The following is a 21,712-nucleotide window of genomic DNA, read 5'->3' as shown; positions in this document are numbered from 1 at the left end:
TGTGGTCAGCGCACCGCTCTCCCGGTCGTTATGGTGGTTTTCTTTGACCGGAGCCGCTACTATTCGGTCGAGTAACTCATCACGAGACTAAGTGCACCCCGAAAAATGGCAACAGCGCATGGTGGCTGGATGGTCACCCATCCGAGTGCCGGCCACGCCCGACAGCGCTTAACTTCGGAGATCTCACGGGAACCGGTGTATCCACTGCGGCAAGGCCGTTGCCTACTCTTCAGGTTGATGACAGGTTTACTTGATACTAACAGTTTGAAACTTACTAGATGAAACGGTCATCTGTGTAGTAATTTGGATGGGTTTTTGAAGACGCATTCATCGTGTTACATCAATGCTCTGTTGAGCAGTGCAGCATTTTCTGTGTAGTTTGGGAGATGTTCCGCAGGTGGCGGAAGCTTTTCGGATCCATCCTATTTCTGCAGGAGTGTGAGGGTGTGCCACGTGTGCAGGGTGGGCCAGCCGGTGGAGTTGGTTAGTGCAGCGGACAGAGCCCGAAGACGGCCGTACCTGTAGCAGCAGCGCGAGGGCGAGGGCGAGCAGCAGGCAGCACGCCGGGGCCGGGGAGAGGCGCCGCGTCCGCTCCATGGCCAGTCACAGGCTGAAACAGCAACGCACACCTCCGTCACACTACAGCTCTGCACCAGTCGTATGCACTAAATCTAGCGCTTAGCGAGCAGGGAAAAATTTCTTAGATTTATAACATCCTGCGAAACACAGTACAACTTGACATAAGACATTCCGACAACTTATATGTAAACTTCCTGGCAGATTAAAACTGTTAGCCGGACCGAGACTCGAACTCGGGACCTTTGCATTTCGCGGGCAAGTGCTCTACCAACTGAGCTACCCAAGCACGACTCACGCCCCGTCCTCACAGCTTTACTTCTGCCAGTACCTCGTCTCCTGGCAGAAGGAAAGCTGTGAGGACGGGGCGTGAGTCGTGCTTGGGTAGCTCAGTTGGTAGAGCACTTGCCCGTGAAAGACAAATGTCCCGAGTTCGAGCCTCGGTCCGGCTAGCCGGCACGGTAACTCAGCGTGTTTGGTCAGAGGGTTAGCTGCCCTCTGTAATAAAAAAAACTGAGTTAATGGATCAGCGACGAACTAAAACGGATGTCTTGTGACATCCGACCCGAGCAGATGCAACGAACGAAAGCGAAAAAAATGACATTGAGATTACAAAAAAAAAAAAAAAAAAAAATGTTTGTAGAGCACTTGCCCGCGAAAGGCAAAGGTCCCGAGTTCGAGTCTCAGTCCGGCACACAGTTTTAATCTGCCAGGAAGTTTCATATCAGCGCACACTCCACTGCAGAGTGAAAAATCTCATTCTGGAAGCTATATGTAGTTTTCTCATTTCTGTATTTCCGAACATGTGTCGAGGACCTTTTAATTGGACAAGCATTCTAGCCTTTCTGTGGAGAACCTAAATCAGTACTGTGATTTGAGGATCGAAATCACACCCGATCTAAAAGTACGACTCTTTCTCCGCTCCCACTAAGTGGACTGTTTCTCTCTCGCTTTTCATTCGTTCGATCGTTCCTTCCTTAACACACAGAATACAGGGTTATTTGGTAAGCGTTACGGAGATGTTTAGCAAACTCAAGAGAGGCGCACCGCGATATAGCTTGCTGTCCAGGTTTCGAGAGGGTGCGTTCCTGGATGAGGTATCAAATATATTTCTTCCCCCTACTTATACCTCCCGAGGAGATCATGAATGTAAAATTAGAGAGATTCGAGCGCGCACGGAGGCTTTCCGGCAGTCGTTCTTCCCGCGAACCATACGCGACTGGAACAGGAAAGGGAAGTAATGACAGTGGCACGTAAAGTGCCCTCCGCCACACACCGTTGGGTGGCTTGCGGAGTATAAATGTAGATATAGATGTAGACAGGTATTAAAATCACCCCTATGCGCCAAAGCACACTAGCGAGTAATACCACCTTGTACTTTGGGAAATAAGCAGTTTTTAAGACGTATTGTGGGTTTAAACAAGTATCCTCTGTTTATGCTACCACAACATTCTTAAATAGGCGTAGTTTGAGACTGCATTTACCTGTCGTGTCATAGTAAGAACGAATGTGCCTTTGCTGATGTCGCTACACATCTGCACACGCTATAATCCCGATACCAAGTCCAACTACATGTATTTTAGGTTTTATTCAATGTTTAAGTCATATGTCACTAAGGATTTTCGTAAGTCGATTTCAGTTATGACAGAAGGGATCTTGAGATTTCACTCCAGATCTCCGACGTGATCGTAAGGGAGAGTGTTGGATACACCACTTGCTGTGCAGAAGTCAAGCAGCCGCGAGTGAAACACTCTGAGGTCTACTCAGTGCATAGTAAAAGTATTCTCTTCCTACTACCACAGTTATTATAAGTGTATACGAATATGTATCCGTAAGCAAGATGCATATCAGCTTTCAGTAACAGTGAGCAGTTGGAACGCCTTCAACTCAAGTGGCGTCATTGGGAGCAAGTTGGAGAAGCCTAATGGTAAATTAATGCTATGTGAGTATAATGCACCAGAAATTTGTCTCCAAGTTCCATCCGTTTTGCTTTCAGCTATACAGATTTATATCGGATGAAATTCTATTGTCTTCGCTACATTGACGTAGTCAATCGGATTAGAAACTGGAAAACTTTCTGAGGATTAGCTCAGTTAATGAACACTAAGAGATATTGGTCACGTATCTGCGAAACATTAATGAGAACAGTACACTTTCAACGGCCTGGTTAACGGACAGGTGCTGTGTCCTAAAAGAAACAGGAGCTTAGTAATGTTTCCCTGACAGTTTACTTTCGGATAATCTACCAGACATTTATACAACGAAATCTTTAGCATTTTTTGTATCACACTCATTACTTTACAGCAGTTAATTTTACGTCATAATTCTCATGACGGATAAAAACAAACGGTCTGTGGCCATCAGACCGAAACCCTGGCTCTTCCAGGTAGAGGTGTACCACATGAGACTTCCGAAGACGTCTCACAAATTCAGTCTACAAGTACTTTTCTCTTGTTCTATAGCGTGAATTTGATGCTCTCTTGCCGTATAGGCAGAACGAGTCTCCTTTTGGTTCTTCAGCTGCATCAAAACGAAAGTAAACATCCAAATCCGGATATTTTCAAACATCATGTTATCAGACGTAAAATTAGTTTGTCAACCCTTTAAAGTTAAGCACCGTTATAATCGCCAGCGTTTCGTTTAATGAAGCAAGTTGTCGCCATATTCACTCACTGGCAGACTGTTGGACGAAAATCTGGGATCTGATTAATTTCAGCGTACACGTATTTGTCGAAAACATCACAATAGCTTCGAAAGTTTTCTCCAGTGCAATAAAATGTTAGTACGTTCGGAATTATAATCAGCAATCTCATACTTGGAAAAACTACGCTGTAATTTGCCACAGAAATGTTCATCTCTACATGTCTCAGCTTCACATAAAATCCTAGTATTCTAGATATAATGAAAGCATTGGACCTGAAAATTTTAAAATAACATTAATTTTTTTGACGCAGAAATGTCGAGGAACTTTTGAATCTGTCGAAGAAAATCATTTTATGGCTGTGAAATGCCAACAGCAGTATAATCGTGGAAGAAGAAATTTGAAAACAACTAACATTTTCTGACACATAAGTAAAAAGGAAGTTATGCCTCCAGGTAAACGTGTCAGATGAGGAGCTGTTTTGTAAAACAGAAGAAGCAACAGGTTTTTCGATAAATGTCAGTAGAAAGGGTAAAAAGGCTAAGAAGCTGGGAGTCCCATAGATTTTGAGATCATTACAGACAAAAGCACGAACTCTGATTAGTCAAGGGAAACGTCCTAGCATTCGACTGACGTAATTTATGGTAGTCACAGGAAACATAAATCTGGATCTCTAGTTGGTAATTTGACTCTTGTCCCTTTTCAGAAATAAGGCCACTGTCTTACCCACAGCAAGAAAGGTGTAGATATTGTAAGGAGAGGAACATATAGTGGTAAATGTACTAAGGCAACCTGTAATGGTTGACGTGAAACTGAAAGGAAGTTGAGAAGAAATTTGTAGACACAAACATGTGAAACAGTTCTCGGGGACGTCTGCTGTTATAAGTATCTACTGAAGTAAAATATGGCATTAGAGAGACGACAGCCGGCCTGGGTGACCGAGCGGTTCTACGCGCTACAGTCTGGAACCGCGCGACCGCTACGGTCGCAGGTTCGAATCCTGCCTCGGGCATGGATGTGTGTGGCGTTCTTAGGTCAATTAGGTTTAAGTAGTTCTAAGTTCTAGGGGACTGATGACCTCAGAAGTTAAGTCCCATAGTGCTCAGAGCCATTTGAACATTTTTGAAGATGGAAGACAAACAGTCCAACGACTGACGCCTAGAACAAATTGTAAAATTTTGAAAACAAATTCGATGTTCTGGCACCGACTGACGTACAGAAGGAAGTTTTCTCTCAAAATAGGTCAGATAAATTATTTTCGAAAGGACGGAGTGATTTATTTTTGTCTTTGACCTGCTACTATGTTCTTCCATAATTCACTTGTAGATCCCTTATCGACTGACGTGTCTGTGTTTCTTCCCACAAGCAATACGATCGTAGAAGGCGACGACGCTCGAAATACTATAACACGTATTAGGACTGCCACAGAATCTTTCACATGTAGCACTGGTGCTGCAGTAACGGCCTGATAGTCCACACAAGTGCACGGCCGAGACGTAGAGACGGCTCGACGTCCACGTGGCTGCACTGCAACCGCGAACACGCGAGTAATAAAGAACATTGCCTGGTAATGCGAGTTCCGTTGGCGTCCGTCGGCGACTGAGCGGCAGTCCGGCGGGCGCTGAGCGGAGCTGCGTGAGGGCACTGGAGACGCACGCGGAATCGCGCGCGCGCGCTGGGCCGGTGTCAGCTGTGTCGGCGTGCCGCGGCCGCTGGGAAGACGCGCGCAGACTGGCGCCGCCGAGGCCGCGCGCGCCCGCCGCCGCCGCTGACCCACTGAGCGGCCCCCACCCCAGCCCGAGCCCGTGACCGCCGCTCCGACGGCGCCCTCGCGAAGAAAGTGAACACAGCCCGCGCACCTGACGGACACTCCGCCACAGACACGTCCCGATACCAACGTACAAGATACGTCTAGAAAGGTCGGTAACTGAGCCAATACCGAAATGGCAACACGTTTACTGGTCGCGGAGGTCATTGTGAACGCCAAAGCCAGTTTCCGGTAGCATATGAAAGGTTCGCCTCCCTGCAAATCCATTAAACAGGTTGCGATAAGGACTACCAGGCTGGCATAAGAACTACTGAATTTCCCATGGTTCAACTGGCTCTAAGCACTGTGGGACTTAACATCTGAGGTCATCAGTCCCCTAGACTTAGAACTTCACTACTGGCCATTAAAATTGCTACACCACGACGTGTTACAGACACGAAATTTAACCGACAGGAAGAAGATGCTGTGATATCCAAATGATTAGCTTTTCAGAGTATTCACACAACGTTGGCGCCGCTGGCGACACCTATAACGTCCTGACATGAGGAAAGTTTCCAACCGATTTCTCGTAGACAAACAGCAGTTGACTGGCGTTGCCTGGAGAAAAGTTGTTGTTGTGCCTCGTGTAAGGAGGAGAAATGCGTACCATCACGTTTCCGACTTTGATAAAGGTCGGATTGTAGCCTATCGCGATTGCGGTTTATCGTATCGTGACATTGCTGCTCGCGTTGGTCGAGATCCAATGACTGTTAGCAGAATATGGAATCGGAGGGATCAGGAGGGTAATACGGAACGCCGTATTGTGAACTAGCCGTATTGTGAACTAGCAAGAAGTCATGGGGGAATCTGTTAGTTGGTTCAAGGTGTCAGAGGAAAGTCACGTTCAGTGTCAGGATCAAAAGTAGGCTACAACTAATCTGGATGGTAGCCGAAACTCTTGAATGTTTTGTCTGACATTTAGCAGCACAATCAAAAATCGATATCGATACTACGTGTCATAAGTAACTGTTTCATTACAACTCCAGAACTGTCCATAATGGGTCACGGCCAAAGAAAAAAATTAAAAACATAAAAGAAAGAAGAATATTAACCCGATGGCACTGCTGTGGAAAACAGAGTGTAGGAATTCGTGTAATATAAAAACTGGCTCAACCACATTTTTAAAAAGTTTCTAATACGTATCTCTGTCTTCCGTTACTGGGCCCATTGCATGTAAGAAAATAAAAACAAAAATTATGGCCAAAGTCAAATTTTTTATACCACTATTTGTCACATTGACTTGTGACTGACAGTAGATCAAACCGTGTGTGCATGCATCAGTGGCTACAAACTAAAAATTCGATCAACAGTGTAGTCAGAGATTCAGAAGACAGTAAAGGAAAACAAACGCTTATTTCCTGCACGAGAAACTGGTGTATGCGAGTGGAATGTCTAACTGCTCACGAGGCCCCAAACAAGGATCCGAATTAAATTAGCTCGAAGTATCTTGTGCTAAGTTCGAATTTTAGAAACACCATCACTGACACATGTGTTCATAAGCACCAAGGAAGAGTCACTGCGTGAGTTGCAAAGGAAAATTAGGGGAACGAGAGTGTATCAAATGCTTCACTCATGACAATGGCTACCAAGGGGTAGGTTTTCTCTCATTAAGGGAAAGTGGTTAGATGAAAGTTTTGATATGTGAGTAGAGGAGTGGAAGTGTCTTGCCGTGACAGATTTGAAAGGTAGCCCAGAAAGCCTTTGGAAATGTGTCCTGTGAGGTCCATACTCAATTGTACTAAACAGACAGTAATTAGTAATATCACTACAAAAAAACTGAGATCTCAATAATGAGAGAAACCTGTCTCTCAAATAGAAAGTGAAAACTGGGTTTTCAATGATACGCTATATCAACAGATTCCTACCAAGATACAGCCGATATCGAGAAATATACCTTTGGAAAAGCTGGTTGTTAATAACAGTGCATCGCTATTCGTAGATCTATTCGTAGATTTCTGTTAAAAGTAAACTCTAAAAACATAATTCAGTATCATAGAATGCAGTGATCAGTTGACCAGACTAGACACGTATGTTGTTTAAGTTAAATATGATAAAATGATTACTCGTGAGAGCAAGTTAGAGAATCGAGTGGTATTTTGATAGAAGTTCCATTTAATTTCCAGTACGCCTTCAAGAGAAAGAGAGTGGTAATTATATTAATAGACAAAATCGTAAGAACTGAAAAGAGTCATAACGATTATATTCATTTCTTGTTAGATATCATTCCACACTAATAGAATAAAGTGCACGATTAAATTTCTGGAGTCATGTCCATACGTGGTTATTTTTCCATGATTATGTTTTAGAATGGCTTAGGCGCTGCAAGTAAGGTACAATTTGCTGTCGTAAATACACTAGTCCCATACGCCTTTGCCCGCAATTAGCGTCTAATGTGCGGTAACCCGCAAAAAACCATGTAAAAAATAATTGCATTTGCAGTTCTATCGGCCAGTTCTGATTCCCAGACGAAGTTTTGAAAATCGTTTCCCTTTTCGAAGTTAACAGAAGCTTCTAACAGGAGCGTTTATTATGTTGATTCCAGACACACAAACAGTTGCACTTACTTACAATGTAACTGTAATGAATTTAGAATGAATGGTGGCCGTTCTGTTAGATTTGCGTGAAAACGGTTTCATTTTGTCGGCGTCTTGAAAACGCAATTTTCACCTTAGCGCGACCGGTGCTGTCTTCAGTCGGTTCACACGCAATTCGTATTACAGTCACAAAATAAGTCTCAGTACAAGTATTTTTACCCAGAACTGATTCACGTTTTTGTTAATAATACGTTCTCATTTAAAATTAATCAAAAAAGTCATAGAGTCATCATCAAATAATACCGTGAGCTCCCAACGTTATTGCAATCCTTCTAAAACTCGGCAAATACAAAAAAAAAAAATGGAATTTTTGCAGCATTTAACTTTCACTGGGCATTCAGGCGTGCTCTCCAAAAAAAATTTACGGACAGATTAAAATATTGCCGCGGCGGGACCCCAATACACAGCTCAACAATTCGCACTGCAAGGGAAATAACGAGATTGCTCAGCATCCCTTGTTTAGATTTTATGAATATAATTCATGATCGTATATCGATTCACTGCTAGAAATACCGATATGAATGAAAGTAGTTCTTTTGTCCACCTGATGCTTCACAGAGAAATACAGGAACGCTTAACAGGCAGGTTACTTTCTCTCTTTGCAATGTCTGCTGCGAGCAGTGAAATCAGTTCTCGAAGGGCTCCAGAAAATGTCAGCAGCGCTCAATTTAGGCTAATTTCCGATGTCTGGCTGGATATTTTCGGCGAAATCATGTGACGGTAAGTAAGCGCAAATATTAACTGATTGGTGTCTACCATTCATCTTATTGTCATCAGGTTTTCTGTGCTCACAAATACTTGTTCTCAGAAATTAGTCTGTTCGCAACCTTGCACTCTGCACTCTCTTGCACATCTTTAATGTTATGCACCCCCGCCCTCCCCCCCTCTTTCTTTCAGTCACCCAGCGAAGTAAACTCGATTACGTAGCGTAGCAAATGGATCATACTGTTGGTCCCTGCGCTCCACAACTGACAATGAGGTAAGTAATATTATTTCGAATAAGAGCATCGCTAAATAGCTAAGAGATACAAGTAGAGAAATGCGGTAATCTTTGATGTAAGGAGATTTTATTGTCTGTGCTGTCTGTGAAGACCAAATAACTCACGAACTCGTGGCATTGTTGCTTGTGCGGTTGCTCCATCCATACTGTCAGTCCTCATCAGTTCATTGATCCAGAGATTGATTAACCGAAAACAATTTTGGAGGCAGTTTTATTTGGACCACTCTGTTTTTTTCCGTTATTTTTTCTTCTTTTCTCACCGACAGCAAGTCTTACGGCGAGTCTTTAATTTTGAGTAGATTGGAGGGCATGAAGCGATTGTGAGAGGGAAGAGAAGGAAACGTTGTAGCTGTTAACAAAGGCAGATTTTTGCAACCTGTCTTCTATCCCCTAAAGTAACTGCAAAATCAAAGCAGCTCTAAGGACAGCCTCTTCGTAACTAGTACAAAAATTTATCAATTAATCATCTTCATTACGGTATTTTTATGTATGGAATCATCGTTGACTTTCTCATAGATAAGAGCTCAACACGTTGCTTAACGAGGAGAAATCGAGATATGTAAAGTTGTTATGGGACCAATACTATTTGCAATATACAATGTGTTGGGGGTATAAGTGCCCACATTTCTGTTGATGACTGAACACAGTGTACTGAACAATGATACATCAGTATTTACTTCATTTGCAGACTAATAATTGCAGCTATCACGAGTAGAACATTTTTCGGTTGGCTGGTACCACCAAGTAGGGTGACACAAGCAAACCATTAATGTTCGCTTCCCCTTGGGCAGCAGGTCAGGTATTGAGGTGTAGAAAACGGGCAGTCTACACTGAAAGCGCAGTTACAACCATGCAGGGACATCGGGTACTAAACTACATGATGTTTTCGCTGGACAACTATTAGATGCTGAGAAAAAACAACGAACACTTTGTGGTGGGTACATATTAAGGTACCTTTTATTAAAATATCTGTGCCTACACCCTTAACACACCGCGTATAAATGATCATGTAGTTAACTCAGAAGCTACAAGAGGCTGCAACGCCAGAAGAGTGTAGCGAAAGGCAGTCAAACCTGTCGAGAGTCGTTGATTGATGCAAGACCTGGCCGGTGACCATGAAAGTAAATAAATGTAACGTACTGTCCATAAACAGGCGAAGAGATACGTAACTGTTCGATTACGCTACTGGAGAAGCGTTATTGGAAATGGTAAGAACTGCAAAATACGTATGAGTATCATCCAGATCGAATTAAAAGTAGGAAAAGCGGACGCTAGGCTGAGATTTATCCGAATTCGTCCAACAAACAATTGGCCAACGAAACGCCTATCAAGTTGTATTAATAGAACAGATGCAGAATATACGATGAAGAGCGACGCATTTCGTTACGCATCGCTTAGAAAAGGGGAGAGCATCACGGGTATGCTTAAAAAACTCCATTGGCAGCCACTAAAAGAGAGGCGTCAAGCACGCCGTAAGGTTTTACTACGTGTTTGAATTCCTAAGGGACCAAACTGCTGAAGTCATTGGTCCTTAGACTTACGCACTGCTTAAACTAACACGCTAAGAGCAACACACACTCCCATGCCCGAGGGAGGACTCGAACCTCCGGCAAGAGCGGCCGCGCAATCCGTGATATGGCGCCCCAAACCGCGCGACCACTCCGCGAGACGTAAGGATTTACTGTTAAAATTCCGAGACCGTACTTTCGAAGGAGAGTGGGCAACAAATTACTTCTTTCCACGCATGTATCGCCAAATTACGGATCGAATAAATCAGAGAAATTGGAGCTAATGCGAAAGGGGGACAAAATATGACGTGACGCCGACATCGTTAGAGACAGAGCACAGCCTCGGATTCGACAACAATGGGGAAGGAAATCAGTCCATTACGGCAATCACCTCTAGCGATTTAGAGGGACCAGGGAAACAAATCAGCGAGGCTTAACACGGGTTTGAATCCCACTCTTTCCATTTGCGAGCCTAGTTTTTAGGCTTCCACTTACCAAATAAATTCAGAGCAAAGGCCAGTGGAGCGTCGTAACCATAATTGTTAGAGGAGTATTTTACTGTCGTACTTATAGAAATGACCGCTATTTCTACAACGGCTTTTCCAACCTGGAACCTTCCTCACTGGTAACTCGGTATCAATTAAGAAATGTAAAATATGTATGGGAATTACAAACATTGTAATAGAAACTCGTAGATTTCCACTAAAGCAACTAAAATGCTAACGCTACGCCCTGAAGAAGACTGCTGCAAAGTCGGTCGAAACGTCGGTATTATAGTTACTTTAGTGTTTCATAATAACGCGCCCTAATACCCAAGAAGACTTTATTTAGGCATTGTAATATAGTTTGAAGTAGAAAGAACACGTAGTTTTACTCCGAAGATGGACGAGGAGAAGACCTCGGCTTAGAAGAATTCCGAGGAATGCAGCAAATTCTGAGGGATGGGGCACTCGTTACTAATGTTCGGACACTTGAATTCCTATAAGGCCAACCTGAAATTAGAAGTCGCAGGAATTCAGAACAAGAAGCCAACATTGTTAACTAATATTTCTTTACGGAAGTACAATGTTTAAACAGTCTTATAGAAATGTATAGAAGAAGTATTGCATTAATCTTGCGATGTGCTGTAGGTACGGTAGTGATGTAATGAATGTCTCTTCTTCCTGAATTGTTCCAAAAAATGGCTCTGAGCACTGTAGCACAACTTCTGAGGTCATCAGTCCGCTAGAACTTAGAACTACTTAAACCTAACTAACCTAAGGACATCACACACACCCATGCCCGAGGCAGGATTCGAACCTGCGCGGTTCCAGACTGTAGCGCCTAGAACCGCTCGGCCACTCAGGCCGGCAGTTGTTCCAACCTCACACTACATATCAATGGTATTGCAGTTATAAAGAGATATGGAAGGCAAAAGAAAAGAGAGGATGGTATCCAGTGCTGAAATTTATCCGACTCCTCTCGACACACCAATGAATTTTATACTGTTGGTGATATTTTTCAACGTATGTAGCAGAAATGCCCGTAGCCAAATGCCTTAAGAAGGCTTGCTTAGTATATTGTGGACCCCCCTCACTATTGGTGGTAATTCTCAGCAACAACAGACTTGAATGCTTTGTTACAATTGGAGCTCGTGCGTCAGTATCCGCGGTCAACGTCGTACGCGCTTGGCTAGCCGGGAGGGCAGTGGGCATCGGGCGGCAGGCGCACGGCGCATGCGCAGCAGCGCGGCCGCATCCTGGAGAGGCATCACTGACCTACTGGTGCGTCCCAGTTCCGCGCGCCGCTCCCTGGTCCCGTTAGCCCGCGCCAGGTGGCGGCCACAGAAAGCGAAGCCTCTTCCTGCCCCTGCCGCTGCCCCCCCGCTGCCGGATGTCGTGTCCGCCCCCCACGGCTCTACACGGAACCGTCGGCTGCACCGCGCCTTGCGGAGCCGCCACAGACTTTCACTGCGCGCGCGCGCCTGGCACCAAATACGCGAAACTCAGGTCCGCATTCTGTCTCCGACAGCCGTAACTTGCGTGTCGCTTTCCACTCTCTGGGTGAACAGGTGCTTGTGAAATGAAACCCGTGAGTCTTTCTATGCCATAGTGCGACAAGGTGTACGTAAAACTTGTGAACTATTCTCAGTATGCTCAACTCACAGACTACGACTTCGATACGTCACAGCCCTCTCACATATGCTGCCTTATACCTTGTCAGAATTGCGGCAATGATGGAAACGATAAAGACATGCAGATACGGTATTACAGCTTGCGGCGATATATGAGTGAAATTCGGGCCAAGTAGTCCTCACTGACACTTCGTTGTTGTACAGCACTATATCTTCACCGTTCCCTGGACTTAAGAACCATTTGAGGCTAAAATATTTATCAAACTACATGAATGTGTTGGATAAAGATTCGTGCGTATACTGCAGTTACCCGTAATGTGAGCCGGCCTAGATGGCCGAGCGGTTCTAGTGGCTACAGTCTGGAACCGCGCGACCACTACGGTTACAGGTGCGAATCCTGCCTCGGGCATGGATGTGTGTGTTGTCCTTAGGTTAGTTAGGTTTAAGTAGTTCTAAGTTCTAAGGGACTGATGACCTCAGCTGTTAAATCCCATAGTGCTCCGAGCCATTTGAGCCATTTTTTTTTTTTTAATCGCAATATAAAGTTCTTCGACGATGACCGGTTTGTGTCACTAATGACCGTCTTCAGATCTGTTCTACACACGTTCTAATGTGATAAAGCCGTAATGGCATCGTCAAAATATATAATTACACTCAGCAAAGCATCTCATGTTCTGCTCATTCTATTCTGAAAATGAGTGTTGCATAAAACCTCACATTGGATATCCGAATGAGACCGAAACCTCTTCACTCTGGATCTGAAAGCCACTTAATCTCTGATGGCTCAGTTTCCTATTTGAAGTTCATTCAAGCATCAAGTACGTTGCTCTGTCGCTGCAGATAACATTTTAGTTTTCACTCTGGCTGCTCAAGTTGCTCCTCAACTGGCCTCACAAAGGCTGAGTGCACCCCCCTTGCCAACTGGGTTCGACAGACCCGAGCGGTCACCATCAAGTGCTAACAATCCCCGTCAGCTATCAGTTTCAATGGTGTGACGGGAACCGGTGTTACCACTACGGCAAGGCCGTTAGTGTTCAGTTAGGACTACCAAATAAAAATTTCCACATGGTTTAGTAAAATGACTATTAGCTTTAAAATTTGATACGTGAAATATAAATCACAATGGAAGTGGACCCAGAAAGAGCTGATCACAGCGTTGGTGATGCACGTTAGAAAGAAGGAAAGTGAGTTAAAGTTTGGCATACCGTCTACATCATTTAAGTCAGAGAACAATATCAGATCCGACAAGAATGGACAAGGAAATCCACTGTCGGCTTAATGAACCATTCGTGCAATCGTCTCGAGTAATTTAGGAGGATCTTGGAAACAAATTAAGAAGGTCTAACAGGAGTTTTAAGCTATTCTTTTCGAACGATATTCTAGTTCATTGGCTCTTACTCACCAAGTAATATCAGAGAAATGTCCCGTACAGTGTCGTAGCCATACTCGTCAGGAAACCAAGTTACACCTGTGTTTATGGTAGCTGATACTGCCTCTAGTTCAGCATTACTAAACCAGGAAGTTTCGTAAACTTTAGCTGTGTATCGGTCATGAGGCATAAAAGATGTATGTGCATTGAGTGCATAAAATTGCAGCAGATGTCTTAACTGATGTTCTGTCTTGCTCGTCATCTGTTTCAAGAGGGCGCCACCTGAGAGAACCTGTTGAATGAAGACGCGGCTCCTCTGACAAAAGAACCTATCACAATTTCTTCCATAAAATGTTTTTTGCACATTCGCTAGCCTTAATACCACAGCAAACACATCAATAGCTGATTATAATTTATAACTGAACACAGCATAAAAATGTGCACATCGTCAATAAAAGTTTACTGCTGGTGAAAACACATAGACGCAACCTGCTTTTACCTTTTTCTATTATCGCTACAACTTTCACAACGACGTTTACGTTGATTATAGTCTCCTGCAAATATCGCCATACGATTGTGAGCTCACTGAGTAAAGAAACTTAGATAGGTCCTCAAGAAAAATAGTTGTATATACGTTGCTGTTCCTTCAAGAACTAACCTCAAAACTGTGTACAGTATGGTTAGTGTGAAACCCTCACCTGCTAAAAGGATCTCATTGTATCATGCTGTCTCTCTACAAGCAGCTGTAAACAAGTTTAGAAATCAGCCCTAGACATCGATGCACAATATCCTGACTTGGGACGAGTACTAACACCATCTGTTACTATCATGGGGAACAGACCCAGATGCCCAAATATTGTGACGTCGATTACGCGTCCGAGATCACGAACAAGGGAAAAGACGACGGACGCAAGAGGCTTGGATGGAAGGAGAACATGACATAGAGTAAATGTAGTTAAGAAACTTTGTACATCTCTACTGAGAAGCCGCCTCCGAAGCTAAGGGCGGTCGTCTTGGCGGTAGCTTATTTGAATCCTGGTGATGGATCAAATTTCACACTGCGGGTCAAAGATCTTGGTGTGAGAGCATGTAACACTGAACCGTCATCCGCTGGAAAGGTGAAGCCATGAAACACGACAATATTTTGGTGCTATTCAAGAGGAAACGTTTTTACACCTGTTCCGGGTTTCAGCTTCTCTCTTCCTTTAATTCCATCATCATCTACTTAATTTAGATGCACAGGAAGGAGGAAGGCGACTACAAGCCACCTGAATTGCAATATTGCCAAAATAGTCTTTCGGTATTCTTTTATTCGAATGGAATTGATTTACATTGACTAACTGTGACGAGTCACTGCCACCATATACACGATAAGCACTTGCTTATGTAAAACCACCACTCACAGATTAGGCCTTAGGCCTGTTCCGACTGGAAGATTGCTGCCTACTAGGCGGTGCGATGAGCAATCTGCGGGCATGGAACACGTGATCAGCATGTCACCTAACCCTCCAGCCATTATTGCCAGCAGATGAATCCTGGTAACGCCTCTGATTCTTTATTCAAGCAGCTCCTCATTTGGCCCCACGAGGCCGAATGGATCCTGTTCCAGACCTCCCTAAGCAAGAAAACTCCGAGAAGATACCGGGAATCGAACCCAAGACCTTCCTTACAAAAGGCAAGTTCCAGAGGCAGTCTGTTATGCATAAATGTATAATAATTCTTGCGATCTTTAATGAATCATGGGATATGATGACAATGGCTCGCAATTTTTAGCCCGTGTGGTTAAATTACCTTTGACCAGAGGGTGCAAACGCATTTCTCGAGTAAAGTTATATTGTTGCTTCCCCTTGTTCATGTTTTCATTTTTGAAATCCGTAGAAATTAAGGATCATCTCCTACAGGCAATTAATCACACCCCTATGAAAATGAGAGAGACCGGGACGTACGTATTACAACTGGATTCCGAATTAATGGCGCTGTTTAGCTACTTATATGGCTCCTGGTGTTGCCGTCTCCGCACTGTGTTTGCATTACTGGTTACCGACTTTCGTGGAGCAGAATCGTTTCAGGGGTCCGACAGGTATGGATACTGCGTTGCCGCTGACTTAGCATAATCTATTCTCGGTCGTCCTTTCCTTCGGCCTCGAGAGCCGAGCGTAATAATAATGTGAGTTACAAGCGTCGCTTCCCGCTCGGGTTGGCAGCGCTGATGTACGCCGCGGCCGGCATCCCCTTATTACTACCTGCTGCCGCGTCTGCTGCGCGGCGCGGAACGCTATCAATAATTTGCCGGGCGCGCCATCAGTCTTCCTAACCTACCGCTTGGCCCTGTCTCTTGGAGGCAGGACGTCGCGTCCCGTGTTTTCGGTTTTTTCCCGCCGCCCGCGGGATGTTTGGGTGAAACCTGTTTGACGTGCCGGACCACCTCGAAGGGGCGCTTTCGTTGTCGTTAGCCTACTGGAACACATTCCGCCAACTTGATCCCGTTCCCGTCTCGGAAGAGGCCAGCCGATTCTCCAAACCGGATGACGGTGTGGCAACCCCTCGGGGGCAGAAGAAAAAAAAGGGATTGGAAACAGGAAGTCTGCAACGACTCCGTAATATCGCAGAAACTGCGTTCACTTGTACGGGTAGCGTGTATTGGTGCTTCTGTCTATCGGAAACCGCTAGTGCGGTGCTGTTTCATGTGCCCGACTGTAGACGATGTTCATACATAATGCCTCTTTCACTTGGATGTAAGTTGTTTTGAAATAACTAAAAATTGTTCAAATGGCTCTGAGCACTTAACATCTGAGGTCATCAGTCCCCTAGAATTTAGAAGTACTCAAACCTAACTAACCTAAGGACATCACACACATCCATGACCGAGGCAGGATTCGAACCTGCGACCGTAGCGATCGCGCAGTTCCAGACTGAAGCGCCTAGAACCGCTCGGCCACCATGGCCGGCTTCAAATAACCTTCACTTGCTGCTGAATGATTTTATTCTTGGAGAGTGCATGGTGTCAGCTTCAACCTTCCGTGCCTTTATTTCAAAAAATGGTTCAAATGGCTCTGAGCACTATGGGACTTAACTACTGTGGTCATCAGTCCCCTAGAACTTAGAACTACTTAAACCTAACTAACCTAAGGACATCACACACATCCATGCCCGAGGCAGGATTCGAACCTGCGACCGTAGCAGTCGCGCGGTTCCGGACTGCGCGCCTAGAACCGCTAGACCACCGCGGCCGGCGCCTTTATTTCTCAAGAACCTTCATATTTAAATGAGCTGGTCATCCCATCAATAGACTAAGTTACATTTTCTTGTAACTCTTATCTACCTTACGTGCCCTTGCAAAGAAATAATCCATTTCATATACTTGGTTAACAATATACAGAAAGAAACCATCGGGCACCACTGATGAACCACTGAAGTCTTATTTAGGTGTTTTGGTCCTGTAACATTCATTCATTCCAATATTTTACCTGGCATCTGTTTCTGTTTATTCACAAAGAGTGTTGCCGTATTCAGTTCCATTAAAATTCGCCTCTGTGTCCGAGACTACAAACGCATGTACGTGATTCAAATTCTACTGCCGCTCGGGGGAGCCTTACCAAGGTTCGCGCGGCTCTCCCCGTCGAAGTTTCGAGTCCTCCCTTGGGCATGGGTGTGTGTGCTGTCCGTAGCATAAGTTAGTTTAAGTTGGATGAAGTAGTGTGTGAGCCGGCCGCGGTGGTCTAGCGGTTCTAGGCGCTCAGTCCGGAACCGCGGGACTGCTACGGTCGCAGGTTCGTATCCTGCCTCGGGCATGGATGTGTGTGATGTCCTTAGGTTAGTTAAGTTTAAGTAGTTCTAAGTTCTAGGGGACTGATGACCACAGATGTTAAGCCCCATAGTGCTCAGAGCCATTTGAACCATTTTTGAAGTAGTGTGTGAGCCTAGGGACGGAAGACCTCATCAGTTTCGTCCCACAGGAACTTACCACAAATTTGGAAATTCTACTTTTCCTGACGGGACGATTGTGCGTTAATATCCCTGCCGCAGTGCTTTAGTGATCGGGCGTGTGTTACAATGTTTACACTACTCAGAGTGGGAACGTCAAACCTGTCGGCCTATTGGAGCTACTTAGGGTCCAGCAGTGACCTGAAGCCATACCCGCTGGTTCCCCACACCATGACGCCACGAGTAATATCACAGTGCCTCTCCAAAGCACTGGAAGAATGGGACCTCTCTGCAGGTGCTTCTCCCCCCGTCGCCGCCGTAATGGCCGACGACGGTCGCCCAGACTAACGCTGAACTGCAGTTTATCGCTAAGCACGGTGCGACTCCATTCATCAGTAGTCCATGATCGCTAGTCAAAGCAACACTCCAAACGCAGCCGTTTGCTTTATGGTGTTAACTGCAGCTTACACATGGGACGGTATTTCCCTACTCTGGCCGCTGCAAGTCTCCGATCAAGGCGCGAAATGACGCAGAATGTTACTCGTTTTCGGATGTAGGCGCTTCGTACACAGTGCAGCGATCCTCCCTTATGGTGGTCAGATGTGGTCGACCGAAGCCTTGATGACGAGTATGCCCGCCTTCGCGTTCCCATGCTATCCAGTATCGGCCCAGTGTCTCATCCAAATGCCCCACAGATCTGATATTGTACAAGTTGACCAGCCGGCCACATGCATACCCACAAAATGTTCAAATGTGTGGGAATTCCTAAGGAACCAAACTGATGAAGTCATCGGTACCTAGACTTACACACTACTCAATCTAACTTAAACTAACTGATGGTAAGAACAACACACACACCCATGCCCGAGGGAGGACTCGAACCTCCGGCGGGATGGGCCGCGCAATCCGTATCATGCCGCCTCAAGCCGAGTGGCCAAAAGCAGATGCACAATAAGAACCCTTACAACTGTACGAGGTGCTGATATCGCTGTCTCACACGTGTACGTGGCGTCTCAACGTCCTTCACAACATCTGACGCTGTTCGCACCCCTTGTTTACCGGAACAGACCTGGTAACAACACAGAACACGACCAGTACTAAAGCACTCTGCCATCTGTTCTACCACTCACACAGAATCGCAAATCTTCTCTTTCCATACCCGCCAATGGTGTGCACATCTACGAAAATGACGTTGACACTCTACCATATTTTTCGGGTGCTTCACTTTTATTGATAGCCATTGTATACAGTAACAAGGATGTTTAAAAAATAGTGAGAGGTGTCCATTGTAATTAGAAGCATATGGTTATTGCCTTCTAAATGCTGATATTATCGTAGAAGTTTAGTATATGTGAGGGTGATTTGGCATTGGTGTTTTGTCCCGTGGTGAAGGTGCCGTCGAAGATCCTCCGAAAGCAAAAAAGATTCGATTCGGTGACTACGACAGAGCAGCTCCGATTAGTTATAGGTAGGTGGAACAGTGGCAGAAGACAACGAGAGTACTCCTTCAAGTGGATGATCGTACAGTGTGTCGTTCGCTGTTGAAAGAGTACGGTTGTCTGTATCCATGTTGGAGTGGGAAGTGGGTATCGGGACACTATGGAAAATTGTATAAGCGATGAGGTCTTATTTTTGGAAGATAGTAGATGCTTACGAAGGGAGGAAATGGATTAATTAATTGTCAATTCGGTTGAACACAAAATGTCCTCAGTTCAAGAAAAGGGCCGCTTGTACATTTACGTTGAAGACAGAGTGACAATAAGATTTATTTAGGATAACGCACGTGTTTATAAGGTGCATAAACATAAGCGTGCTCATCCTGTCCTCAAGCGTGGCGGGTATGGAAAGAATTATTTCGACGGAGGAGACCAGAGACTAGCCAGTGTGGTCTGGTTCGGTTGGGTGAGGTTTCGATTTGCAGTTTCGTTGCCGGCCGCGGTGGTCTAGCGGTTCTAGGCGCTCAGTCCGGAGCCGCGCGACTGCTACGGTTGCAGGTTCGAATCCTGCCTCGGGCATGGATGTGTGTGATGTCCTTAGGTTAGTTAGGTTTAAGTAGTTCTAAGTTCTAGGGGACTGATGACCACAGATGTTAAGTCCCATAGTGCTCAGAGCCATTTGAACCATTTTGCAGTTTCATCTGTAGTTGGAATGGCAGTGGTTGCGTAAAGTGCTCGTTCAGGAAGGGTTAAGATTTCGGCGTTGTTTGCTGTAGAAAAATCCTTCGCAGTGAGGGATGAGGCCGGTTTTTGCCGTCTGTTGAATGATTGTAGTACAGTGGCATTGTTCAAAAATGTTCAAATGTGTGTGAAATCTTGTGGGACTTAACTGCTAAGGTCATCAGTCCCTAAGGTTACGCACTACTTAACGTAAATTATCCTAAGGACAAACACACACCCATGCCACAGGGAGGACTCGAACCTCCGCCGGGACCAGCCTTCATGACTGCAGCGCCTTGGACCGCTTGGCTAATCCCGCGCGGCAGTGGCATTGTTAGCAGTGGTATACTTGGCTTGGGTATCTGCTATCGGTGGCGTGTACAATGTACCGCTTGCGCATTATTAAATCTTACAGTGAATAATAAATAGAGGTTGTGGTGAAGACATAAGGAAATCCCTGTACTACACGCGAAGCGTCAATTAGTGGTCGCACTCTCGAAGAACGTGTTGTTGCACATACAATGGCAGGCGGCAGCGTTGAGCGTTGAGCAGGGGAAGGCGGATGTGTACCGTGACATTCCGCACCTCGACACTTTCCCCTGACACCGGCACCGGCTTTCTTTCCGCCGCAGCGTCTGTTCGTGGCGCGGCACGGCGTGTCTTAGCGGCGCATTTCGTCCGCAGGATCTCCGACCGTGAGATTGAACCGCCAACCTGCGGTCGCTCCCGTCAATGGGGAAGCATTGCGCAAGGCTCTGCTGTCACTGCCAAGCTGAGTTCTTCCAGATTACCTGACTGGCAACTAAGCTTTCCGGAGCTCTACCGCGTTACCCAGTGCTGACCTGGTAAATGTTAAGCTCAAAAAGTCGACAATTATCTTCCGTCTAAATCTTTTATAATACAGCTACCCACAAAATAATTCACGAGTTCCTTTTCCTTCCTTCCTAAGAGGTTAATTAATTATTTGCGGCAAGTGCAGTTCTCAGGCGGTCATATACAGTTTGTATGAGCAGCACGTGACGTGTAGAATGACAATGTTTGCAGCCGGCCGCGGTGGTCTCGCGGTTCTAGGCGCGCAGTCCGGAACCGCGCGACTGCTACGGTCGCAGGTTCGAATCCTGCCTCGGGCATGGATGTGTGTGATGTCCTTAGGTTAGTTAGGTTTAAGTAGTTCTAAGTTCTAGGGGACTGATGACCACAGCTGTTAAGTCCCATAGTGCTCAGAGCCATTTGACAATGTTTGCAACCTCTGACCAATATTTTCCTTGCCGCAGTGGCTACACCGGTTCCCATGAGATCACCGAAGTTAAGCGCTGTCGGGCATGGTCGGCACTTTGATAGGTGACCATCCTGGCCGCCATGCGCTGTTGCCATTTTTCGGGGTGCACTCACCGTCGTGATGCCAATTGAGGAGCTACTCGACCGAATATTAGCGGCTTCGATCAAGAATACCATCATAACGACCGGGAGAGCGGTGTGCTGACCCCACGCCCCTCCTATCCGCATCCTCCACTGAGGATGACACGGCGTTCGGATGGTCCCGGCAGGCCACTCGTGGCCTGAAGACGGAGTGCTTTTTTTTCTGCCCAATATTTTGCTGATTCCTAATTGAAACAGTTTTCTTCGCGCCGATCGGACATGGGTAAGAAACGGGTTACGAAAAGAACAAGCTCCCTACGGAACGTGAATGTGTTGCTCAACACGAAGACAAGTCTCTTTTCCTTACGAATAGATAAGCTCTCCAATTTTAGATGAAAAAGGTTACTTACAATGGATTACGGTTCATACCGTGTATTTGGCTTGTTGAGTTCGTAAGTAATTTGCTTCCTAACATTAGCTACCCAGTCATAGTCATATTAGTAGTTTTATATTTAGTTCTATGTTCACATAGAGCTAAACTATCACGTTATAGCAATTCATGGTAGCCCTAAGAATTGTTCCAATAATGATGTAGTTTGCCAACGGATGCTACTGGCTAAGAAAGTCGATACTGATCGTCCACTGATTTCGTGTGTAATTGCACG

This window comes from Schistocerca americana, chromosome 1, assembly GCF_021461395.2.
Source record: "Schistocerca americana isolate TAMUIC-IGC-003095 chromosome 1, iqSchAmer2.1, whole genome shotgun sequence".
Classification (NCBI taxonomy): Eukaryota; Metazoa; Arthropoda; class Insecta; order Orthoptera; family Acrididae; genus Schistocerca; species Schistocerca americana.
The sequence above is the reverse complement of the archived record's forward strand: the minus strand, read 5'-3'. Positions refer to the sequence as shown.